The sequence below is a fragment of the Schistocerca nitens genome, chromosome 6 (assembly GCF_023898315.1).
Source record: "Schistocerca nitens isolate TAMUIC-IGC-003100 chromosome 6, iqSchNite1.1, whole genome shotgun sequence".
Lineage (NCBI taxonomy): Eukaryota > Metazoa > Arthropoda > Insecta > Orthoptera > Acrididae > Schistocerca > Schistocerca nitens.
Window position 1 is genome coordinate 215,154,870 of NC_064619.1, and position 12,630 is coordinate 215,167,499.

Here is a 12,630-nt window from a genome sequence, read left to right on the forward strand (position 1 = left end):
AACGAAGTATGGTGTTAAACCTCCTGATAGGTGGTGTATTAAACGTTGGTATAAACAGTTTACAGAGAATGGGTGTTTGTGCAAAGGGAAAAGTTCTGGACGGCCGAGAACGAGTGATGAAAATGTAGCACGCATCCAGCAAGCATTTGTTCGCAGCCCAGGAAAATCGACTCGCAGAGCTAGCAGAGAGCTGCAAATTCCACAATCAACTGTATGGAGAGTCCTACGAAAAAGGTTAGTTATGAAACCTGAACGTCTACTACCCGAGGCGATGGATCGGCCGCCAGGCAGCCCGTGACAGAGCACTTCATCACTTGCCTCCAAGAAGCCCTGATCTTACCCCCTGCGATTTTTTCTTATGGGGGTATGTTAAGGATATGGTGTTTCGGCCACCTCTCCCAGCCACCATTGATGATTTGAAACGAGAAATAACAGCAGCTATCCAAACTGTTACGCCTGATATGCTACAGAGAGTGTGGAACGAGTTGGAGTATCGGGTTGATATTGCTCGTGTGTCTGGAGGGGGCCATATTGAACATCTCTGAACTTGTTTTTGAGTGAAAAAAAACCTTTTTAAATACTCTTTGTAATGATGTATAACAGAAGGTTATATTATGTTTCTTTCATTAAATACACATTTTTAAAGTTGTGGTATTCTTTTTGAATCACCCTGTAGAATGACACATCATAAAAGAAAGAAGAAAATGTGGCGCCTCATGGCTTCGTTGATTCTGTTGTTGATCGACGCGTTATCAACTTAGCAGATGACAGTTCCATTACTGAAATGTATTTCTCGGATTCAGATAAGGAAGGAGCGAAGAGATTACCAGACGACTTACTTAATACCTTTAGTGGCTTCAGTATTCAACAGTACTGAGAAATCCCTGCAGTATACTTTTGCATCACACATAGCTAGCACACTCAGAAAAATTACCTTGTATTTAAGTCAGGAATTTTCATCACTCTTGTCTGTAATTGTAATACTATGTCAAATGAGAACGAGCACATTTTATGCTTTCCCTCTGATCACATCAGAAGCGTTCGTTAGTGCTCGAATTTTGGCGAGTATTATTTAATTCTCTTTAAAAATTAAATGACATTCGAAGCTATATTTTTCTTTGTCAGTCTCTTTTTACGTCTGAACTGCAACTGCTCATTTCATTACGGGCTAGTTGGACCGCTGGTTGGCCAGTGCTGTCCCAAGTTAAATGCGCCGCTAAAGCTGTTGTGCCGCACATTATCGCTCAATCTATGTGCGTGTAACACAGCATAAAACGTATCCTTATGATCGAACTTTACTGTACTGGTCACAACTTGGCTTCCACTTCACGTGAAACGAAATCTAATGAGATGCAAGCAAACGCGGGAGAATACGTGGCGTAATGTTTACATTAGGTTTATTCTTATGATGAACAGAGTATACTTACCAACCTTGTCGGCCTGCACGGAAGTAAGCTGCAGAGCATGTAACGCCGCCCGTGGTGATCACACATCCTACTACGAACCATGTCCCCGTTTTTAATGTCCAGGAGGCTATTGTGAGCTGCGGCTTCAGCGTAATTATGTCTTCGAATAAAACTGTCATTTCTTTTCGTCTCATTGCGTGTATCTTTCAGTTACCTCTGTACTATATTGTACGGGGAGTTCAAAAAATCTCTCCGCAGTGCCGTATGATTGTTAGAGGCGCGTGTCATGACTGTTCGCCTGTCTGGGTTACTTCCCTTCAGGTGGACTCTCCCAACATTCCACTGTTCCGTTTATCTCAGCCAGCGTCAGTAGTATCGTTGGTGTGTGTCGTTACGTGTTGATGTGAACGATTAAGTTTAGTTCCTTTGTTCGCTTGTTTCGTTTTTGTCACAGTTAAAATGCTAACCATTGAAGAACGTGTGTTTTTAGTCAAATAAATTATCAAAGCTGGCGGTAAATACACAGTCTCAGTTCGTCAAGCATTTAATTTAGTTTTCCTGGAGACAACACTTCCACATCGCGATACTGTGCGAGATTTGATTAACAAATTTCGAAGTACGGCTTCAGTGACACATGCACCGCAAAGTGGTCGTCCTAGCGTTTTGTCTGAGGATAAACTATTCGATATTTCCGATAAAATGTCAAAGAGTCCGAAAAAGTCAGTAAGAAAACTCGCCCAGGAAATCGATGTTAGTGTCGGAACGGCCCACACAGCTGCAAGGAAAAAATTAGAACTTTACCCATAGAAAGTGACAGTCGTGCAAGAGCTGAAAAATACTGATCATGGCAAGAGACTGCATTATTGCCAATGTTTTAAAAATTTCGTTCAACGAAATGGAAGGCATAATCTTAATGAAACATTTTACACTGATGAGGCGTGGTTTCATTTATCCGGGTACATGAACTCGCAAAATTCTCGTATGCATGTGGAGTACTGCAAATCCATTGTGTATTCATGAGGAACCACTTCATTCTGTGAAAATAGGAGTTTGATTTGCAATTTCTAGACGTCAGATTGTGGGTCCCATATTTTTCAACGAAACAATAAACACACAACGATACTGCAATGATATTGTTCCCATTCATAGGAGAACTTGTGTTAAGTAAAACCTGAACGGTTATTTTCAACAAGATGGTGCAACCGCACATACAGCTCGCGTTTTAGTGTCACTGCTTGCTGATGTTTTTGGTGATCGCTAAATTTCACAGTGACTTTGGCCTCCACGATCGCTTGACCTGACACAACCTAATTTTTTCTTCTGGTGTGCAGCGATAGCAACTGTCTATAAAAACCGTACAAAATCCATCGATGAATTTAAAACTGCAATATCCACTTTCACTGCTTCTGTTACAGAAGAAATGTTACAGCTTGTGTTTGGAAACATGATTAGACGAATTGAAAATGGTTCAAATGGCTCTAAGCACTATGGGACTTAACATCTGAGGTCATCAGTCTCCTAGACTTAGAACTATTTAAACCTAAGTAACCTAAGGACAACACACACATCCATGCCCGAGGCAGGATTCGAACCTGCGACCGCAGCAGCCGAGTGGTTCCGGGCTGAAGCGCCTAGAACCGCTCGGTCACAACGGTCGGCGACGAATTGAATTGTGTATTCAACAACAGGGGGGACACTTTCAACATGTAATGTGAAAATTTGTAAGTAAAAATGGTTATTCAATAAATTAATAACTTCTATTTCACTGAGTTTCATTTCGGTATATTCGCTGCGGCATACGGCACGCGCGGCTAACAATCATACGGCACTGCGAGAGACTTTTTGAACACCCCGTAGCAGTTCTTTCTACGTATGCTCCAACGTTCTTCGCGCAATGTTACTTAGCAGTGACGCATTATGCGAAAGTTACTTTTGCCGTTACATTTTGTGCACCACTGTATATACTACACTCCTGGAAATTGAAATAAGAACACCGTGAATTCATTGTCCGAGGAAGGGGAAACTTTATTGACACATTCCTGGGGTCAGATACGTCACATGATCACACTGACAGAACCACAGGCACATAGACACAGGCAACAGAGCATGCACAATGTCGGCACTAGTACAGTGTATATCCACCTTTCGCAGCAATGCAGGCTGCTATTCTCCCATGGAGACGATCGTAGAGATGCTGGATGTAGTCCTGTGGAACGGCTTGCCATGCCATTTCCACCTGGCGCCTCAGTTGGACCAGCGTTCGTGCTGGACGTGCAGACCGCGTGAGACGACGCTTCATCCAGTCCCAAACATGCTCAATGGGGGACAGATCCGGAGATCTTGCTGGCCAGGGTAGTTGACTTACACCTTCTAGAGCACGTTGGGTGGCACGGGATACATGCGGACGTGCATTGTCCTGTTGGAACAGCAAGTTCCCTTGCCGCTCTAGGAATGGTAGAACGATGGGTTCGATGACGGTTTGGATGTACCGTGCACTATTCAGTGTCCCCTCGACGATCACCAGTGGTGTACGGCCAGTGTAGGAGATCGCTCCCCACACCATGATGCCGGGTGTTGGCCCTGTGTGCCTCGGTCGTATGCAGTCCTGATTGTGGCGCTCACCTGCACGGCGCCAAACACGCATACGACCATCATTGGCACCAAGGCAGAAGCGACTCTCATCGCTGAAGACGACACGTCTCCATTCGTCCCTCCATTCACGCCTGTCGCGACACCACTGGAGGCGGGCTGCACGATGTTGGGGCGTGAGCGGAAGACGGCCTAACGGTGTGCGGGACCGTAGCCCAGCTTCATGGAGACGGTTGCGAATGGTCCTCGCCGATACCCCAGGAGCAACAGTGTCCCTAATTTGCTGGGAAGTGGCGGTGCGGTCCCCTACGGCACTGCGTAGAATCCTACGGTCTTGGCGTGCATCCGTGCGTCGCTGCGGTCCGGTCCCAGGTCGACGGGCACGTGCACCTTCCGCCGACCACTGGCGACAACATCGATGTACTGTGGAGACCTCACGCCCCACGTGTTGAGCAATTCGGCGGTACGTCCACCCGGCCTCCCGCATGCCCACTATACGCCCTCGCTCAAAGTCCGTCAACTGCACATACGGTTCACGTCCACGCTGTCGCGGCATGCTACCAGTGTTAAAGACTGCGATGGAGCTCCGTATGGCACGGCAAACTGGCGGACACTGACGGCGGCGGTGCACAAATGCTGCGCAGCTAGCGCCATTCGACGGCCAACACCGCGGTTCCTGGTGTGTCCGCTGTGCCGTGCGTGTGGTCATTGCTTGTACAGCCCTCTCGCAGTGTCCGGAGCAAGTATGGTGGGTCTGACACACCGGTGTCAATGTGTTCTTTTTTCCATTTCCAGGAGTGTATCTTGGAAACAGGAAATCGGAGCAGTGGAGGGTAGCAATATAGTATCAGTCTTCAAGAAAGGAGATAGATCCAGCACAAAAAATTACAGAGGAATAAGTATCTTAGACACAGGATACAAAATACAATATATGCTGAGATACTCAACGCTTGTTCCCAACCCTTACCAGAGGGCAAGTTATCTGAAGTTGAAAATGGGTTTAGGAAAGTAAGATGCTGTTCAGATAATATGGACGAAATAAACAAAATATTGAAGAAGCGGAGAGAATGTAATTTCCGACACACTGTATTTTGCGTTCGTCGATTTTGAAAAAGTATTCAACAATACAGATAGGAAGATACTATGGGTAAGTTTAGAAAGGAGTGGATATCCTATACATCTTATGTCAGCAATGAAGACACTGTTTGAACACACAGACAGTATTGAAAAAAGGAAAAGAGCAGCAGGTACTAATGATACATCAAGGAGCGAGACCAGAATGTAGTCTTGCTCCGACACACTGATGTACATTTATGCGGCACACTCGGGTGTGGCAGGACACACTTCCAAGACAAGGTTTTAACATAGGACAACAAGAATTTGCTAATACGCTGCTATTTGCTGACGACCTGCTGTTTGTAGATAAAATAGAAAATAAATTGCAAAGAGCGCTACATAAATTGCAGCTGAGCTCAACTGACAAGGGGAGGCCGCCAATTGTGAAATTCAGATTCGATTCATACTGCGCATAATAAAAGCTCATGGCCAGAGGTGTAATGTGGCAAAGCACCAAGATGCACTTCTCAGCCGTTGTCGAGAAAATCGACAGTTAAAAGAAACCATTGCCGTCTCTACGATTAATAATTTTCCAGAGCGTCGTGGCGCAGCGGTAAGCGCTCGGGTTTGTAAACCGAAGGTCGCCGGATCGAATCTCGCACCATACAACTTTTTTTTTTAGTATTTGTTTTTTGTAGTTCAAATATATATATATATATATATATATATATATATATATATATATATATATATTTGAATTACAAAAAACTAATAATAAAAAAATCGCATGGCGCGAGATTCCATCCGGCGACCTTCGGATTACGAACCCGAGAGCTTACCGCTGCGCCACGACGCTGTAGAAAACTATTAATCGTAGAGAGTATTTCACCGCAACGGTTTCTTTTAACTGTCGATTTTCTCGACAACGGCTGAGAAGCGCATCTTGGTGCTTTGCCACATTGCACCTCTGGCCATGAGCTTTTATTATGCGCAGTATGAATCGAATCTGAATTTCACAATTGGCTGCCTCCCCTTGTGAGTATAACCTAAATACACTGAAGCACCAAAGAAACTGGTAGAGGCGTGCGTATTCAAATATGTAAACAGGCAGAATACAGCGCTGCGGTTGGCAAAGACAAGTGTCTGGCCCAGTTGTTAGATTGGTTACTGCTGCTACAATGGCAGGTTATGAAGATTTAATCGATTTTGAACGTGCTGTTATAGTCGGCGCACGAGCGATGGGACACAGCATATCCGAGGAAGCGACGAAGTGGCGATTTTCCAGTACGACCATTTCTCGAGTGTACCGTGAATATCAGGAATCCGGTAAAACACCAAATCCCCAACATCGTTGCGGCAGGAAAAAGATCCTGCAAGAACGGGACCAACGACGACTGAAGAGAATCGTTCAACGTGAGAGAAGTGCAACCCTTCCGTAAATTGCTGCAGATTTCAATGTTGAGCCTTCAACCAGTGTCAGCGTGCGAGCCATTCAACGAAACGTTATCGATCTGGCCTTCCGGAGCCGAAGGCCCATCCGTGTACCCTTGATGACTGCACGACACAAAGCTTTACGCCTCGCCTGGGCCCGTCAACAGCAACATTGGATTGTTGATGACGGGAAACGTGTTGCCTGGTCGAGCGAGTCTCTTTTCACATTGTATCCAGCGGATGGACGTGTACAGGTATGAAGACAACGTCATTAATCCGTGGACCCTGCATATCATCAGGGAACTGTTCAAGGTGGTGGAGGCTCTGTGATGGTGTAGGGCGTATGCATCGAGAGACACATGACACGTACGTAAGCGTCCTGTCCGATCACCTGCATCCATTCATGTCCATTGTACATTATGACGAACTTGGATTATTCCAGCAGGACAATGCGGCACTCCAAAAGTCCAGAATTGCCACAGAGTGGCTCTAGGAACACTCTTCTGAGCTTAATCACTTCGGCTGGCCACCAGTCTCACCAGATATGAATATTATTGAGCATAAGTGGGATGCCTTACAACGTGCTGTTCAGAAGAGAACTCTGCCTCCTCGTTCTCTTACGGATTTATGGACAGCCCTGCAAGATTCATGGTGTCAGTTCCCTCCAGCACTACTTCAGACATCAGTCGACTCCATGCCACGTCGTATTTGCGGCACGTCTGCATGCTCGTGGGGGCTCTACACGATACTAGGCAGGTGTACCTGTTTCTTTGGCTCTTCAGGGTATTTCCATAAACAGGTAAAAGGTGATGGCTTTCTTAGAAAGAAAACCCAGAGCCAAAATAATGATCAATAACAAATTAACGACGTCTCTAATTTTAGCTACCTTGGATATAACATATCTTTTGGCGACAACAGCGTCATAGATATTAAATTAAATAAGATCCAAATGATACACGGCTGCATAAGCTGAACATTAAAAAACGAGATCTGTCCCTACGCTGCTTTATGGAAGTGAGTCATGGATAATGAAATGGAAATGGCGTGTGACGAGGGCCTCCCGTCGGGTAGACCGCTCGCCTGGTGCAAGTCTTTCAATTTGACGCCACTTCGGCGACTTGCGCGTCGATTGGGATGAAATGATGACGATTAGGACAACACAACACCTAGTCCCTGAGCGGAGAAAATCTCCGACCCAGCCGGGAATCGAACCCGGGCCCGTTGGAATGACAGTCTGTCGCGCTGACCACTCAGCTACCGGGAGCGGACATGGATAATGAGAGAGAGAAAGAGAGATAAAAACCGAGTCAAACAGCAGAAATAAAATTTATGAAGTCTGTAAATGGATGTTCTAAATGCGATCGATTTAGAAGTAAAGAGATTAGAGAAGAATTGCAATTATACAACATAAATATGAAATGCAACTACATAAAAAATGAAAAGACAATCTGGAACGTATGGATGGAACAAGACTGCCAAAAGCAGCAAATAGATACAAACCAGTCGGAAGAGGAAATGTGGGAAAATGAAAGAAAAGATGGGAATAAATCCTATGAAGCCGGAGCAGACCACTTAGGCCTACTCCTTATTGGGAAGAAGAAGCTTAGAATCAGATTTGGGCTTTAAATCCAGGTTGATGATGATGATGATGATGATGACGTCCCATACTCCGAGGAGCGTAGGTGACGATGCGGGAAACCCGCACCGCCTTACTAGGCAAGGTCCTAGCGGAGGTGGTTTGCCATTGTATTCCTCCGACCACAATGAATGATGATGATGAAGACGACAACAACACCCGGTCATCTCGAGGCAGGTAAAATCCCTGAACCCGTCGGGAATCGAACCCGGGACCCCGTGCGCGAGAAGCGAGAACGCTACCGCAAGACCACGAGCTGCGGATTAAAACCCAGGTTAAAGTTAATTAACTTTTCATGCTCTGGGTTCACTGTTATATAAAATTTTTTGAAGGACAACATATTCGCCGTTGACTGTAGATATTCTTTATTTCACTATTGCCATTCAGCTTTGGGGCCATTTTCAAGTAGTACTGGGAGAACTTAAAGTCGTCCGACGTGTATGGTGTCATCGTTAAAAACAAGCCTCTTCACTGTAGAAATACAGTAACATCAGCCGAGTGCGAAACTCTATAATCGTGAAACGGTGTAAATTACGTGAAATGTTACCAGTGTTAACATTATTCACGTAAATCGTTACAAACTGTTGTCCTAGCACACTGTTTACATGTAAGCTAAGGCCGCTGGCGCGAAAACAATGTTATTGTATTTATTCAGTGAAAAAGCCTGTTTTTGACGATTGCATACATGATGGAGGGTTTTAAATTCTCAACCTGTGCTGAAGCAAAATCTTTGGCAGTACCACTTTAAAATGTCCCAAAGACCTAAAATACAATAATGAAATAAATAATTTTTACAGCCAACGGCGAATATGATGCATTTAAAACAAAAAAACTAAAGATGTTACTCTTTGACAATTTCTTCCAAACAACAGATGAATTGTACATATAACAGCAATAAGTAATCATTTATAATCCTGGAAAAGTATATAATCGCAGATGTACATCTAAAATGACACGTACCACATCACAGTGTTTATTGTTAATATGTTGTAAGTAAGATGCAACTGTCCATCAACGAAACTTCTGGCTGGAATTTAAACAATTACGCAAGGCGTGCCTAGAGCTCTTTGGTTAACTTTCGTTCAACGGATATGTCGTACAACACAGTAAAAGAGATGAGTCAGGAAGATTCATATTACTGCCTTGTCGCAAATTTGAAAAATACTGACACTGTACTGTTAAATTTGGACGATGCCGCCAGAAAGAAAGATAGCCGAAAGACAGTTTTGAAGAACAGCTGCACAAAGAGAGAGTATCGTAAAATCTTGAACATAACAAGTTAAGGTTGATGAGTTCACCTTTATTCTATATATGCTACACGAATTTTCGTACGGTTTTACTACAAGCTTTACGGTTTGGTGTCCCCTGTGTATCGGAGGTGTAGTGCTGACGTTGGCAAAACGGGGACAGGCAGTGGCGGCCACAGATTTTACGAATGGCAGACAGCGGTTTGCGTAGCTGACGCAGCGGTCGCGATAGTCATCTGTCGATCCGCGCGGAAATTAAGTGGGCCGCTCGGGGCGGTAATGGCGGCGCCGCAGGCCCGCCAACTGCTCGGTGCTACACCCCTGCCCAGGGCCGCCAATTTGCCGCCGCCGAATCCAATTTCCTCGTGCTCGCCCGTGCTCTTATCGCATAGTACGCCTATGTAAACGGACGGCCAACTCCCGCGCCCGTGTGTATACAGCGCGCGTGGGCGGCAACTTGAGTTAAGCGGGCAGGGAGAGTGTCGCCGACGACTCCCGGCCGCAGTGCCGGGCAATCCCCCTTGCTCTCGCGACGGAACTCAGAAGCGCTGATTTGTGGTCACTATGCATGCAGATGAGCCGCTAATGAAACGAGCCTCTAAAGAAGCCTCCGCCGACGGCGGGGAACTGCAAGTTACCGCCCATCTCCTGCTCCGACCAGTCCTGTGAAAGGGTTGCCAGCCCCAAAAGTCCAGCTCTGTGTGAATGTGGGTGTAGATCTGCACTACTACGCCTGCTAAGAATAATACGATGCCTATCTGAAAAGTAACCTCTGTTCTCAGTAGCAGTAGCAAGGATAGTACTGTGGAAGTGGGGGGAGGGGGAGTAATTGAAACAGTTGTTGCACTGACTCACATCGTAGGTCGTCAGTCAGCTTAGAGGGGCGATAATGAAGAAACTAAATTGCTTATCGTTTGCCCACAGTAGATGTTTAAATTGAGCACTGCCATTTGCAATGGGTAGTTGAAAAAACTATGTAATTAAGTTTTTGGTTTTTTGTAGGTACATATCTGCTGTAATGCTATATATTGAAATTTCCCCAAGAGGAGCCAAAGAAATAGTGCAGTCCATTCACAAAAGTGAGGTTATTGTTGTTGTTGCAGTCTTCAGCCTTAAGAATAATTTCATGCAGCTCTCCACATTATTCTATACTGAGCAAGCTGTTTCATCTCTGAATAACTACTGAAGTCATCAAACATTTTAACCTGCATAATGTATTCATGCCTAGGTCCCATCTACAATTTTTTACTCAAAATGGTTCAAATCGCTCTAAGCACTTTGGGACTTAACATCTGAGGTCATCAGTCTCCTAGACTTAGAACTAATTAAACCTAACTAACCTAAGGACATCACACACATCCATGCCCGAGGCAGGGTTCGAACCTCGACCGTAGCAGGAGCGCGGTTCCGGACTGAAGCGCTTAGAACCGCTCGGTCACAGCGGCCGGCCAATTTTTACACCTCCACCCATCCGCCTCCCCACTTCGTACCAACCGATCCATTATTTTATTCAAGCTGTGCCAGGAATTTATGTTTTCTCCAATTGATTCAGTACATCCTTATTCGATCTACCCATCGAATCCAGCATGACATTTCAAAACCTTGTAATCTTTTCAACCTGCTTATCGTCTAGGTTGCACTTCCATACACATAAGGAAAATACCTTTGCAAAAGATTCCCTAACAGTTAAATCTATATTAGATGATAAGAAATTCCTCTTTTTCAGAAATGTCCTTGCCATTACGTGTGCGTTTTACATCCTCTCTCTTTCGCTCTCATCAGTTATTCTATTACCCCAGTGGCAAAACTTATCGTCTACTCTTAGTCTCCCATTTCCTAATCTCTTCCCTTCAGCATCGTATAACTTAATTCGACTACATTCCATGATCTTTGTTTTACTTTTGATGATTTTCGTATCGTAATTTCAGGACTCTGTGTATTACATTCAACTGTTCTTCCAAGTCACTTTCCGTATCTGACAGAATTACAATGACATCTGCAAACCTCAAAGTTTTTATTTCTGCTCCCTGGACTTTAATTTCCTTTTCAAATATCTTCTTGGTTTTCTACGCTGCTTGCTCATGTGTAGATTGAATAACACTGGATACGCCATAAATCTGTCTCACTTCCTGCTCAACGGCTGCTCCCCTTTCATATCCTTCGACTGTCAAAACTGCAGTCTGCTTTCGGTACAAGTTTTAAAATACCTATCGCTCGCTGTATTAGCGATAATTCTTTTTCTGCAATTGAAACGAAACAACACTGCAGTAGTCAATGCTACGAGGGTGAGTCAAATGAAAACCTTAAATATTTTTTTTAAATATTATTTATTGTGCAGAAGTGGTACAAAGCTGTATCACTTTTCAACATAATCTCTTCCACTCTCAATGCAAGTCCTCCAGCGCTTACAAAGTGCATAAATTACTTTAGAAAAAAAATTCTTTTGGTAGTCCGCTGTACCACTCATGCACTGCGTGGCGTAGATCTTCATCAGAACAAAACTTCTTTCCTCCCATTGCGTCTTTGAGTGATCCAAACATATGGAAATCACTTGGGGCAAGATCTGGTGATTAGGGTGGATGAGGAAGACACTCAAAATGGAAGTGAACCCAGGTTTCGTCCCCAGTAACGATTCTTGCCATTCAGCCATCACCTTCTCGTTTAAAGCACCGAGGAAGTTCTTCACAAGCATCAACATGTCATTCTCTCATTTCAGGAGTCAGCTGCTGTGGCATCCATCTTGCAGACACTTTGTGAAACTGGAGCCCACCATGCACAGTTTGGTGTGCTGACCCATGACTAATCTGTAAACATGCTGCAATGTCATTCAGTGTCACTCGGCGGTTTTCCTTCACTATGGTTTCAACTGCTGCAATGTTCTGTGCACTCACAACTCGTTGTGCCTGACCTGGACGAGGAGCATCTTCCACTGAAGTCACACCACTTGCGAATTTCCTACGCCATTTGTAGACTTGCTGTTGTGACAAACATGCATCACCGTGCTGAACCTTCATTTGTCGACGAATTTCAATAGGTTTCACACCTTCACTACGCAAAAACCGAATAACAGAACGCTGTTCTCCCCTGGTGCAAGTGACATGTGGGGCGGCCATCTTTATACTGATACTGCGACGGTATGTGTGCATCTGCACTATGCTGCCACCCACAGGCCATTCTGCACGCTGTTTGTAGCACGCTTACCAACTTACAGGATAACGGCGCGAAATTTCGATTTGTTATTACAAATTTAAGGTTTTCATTTGAC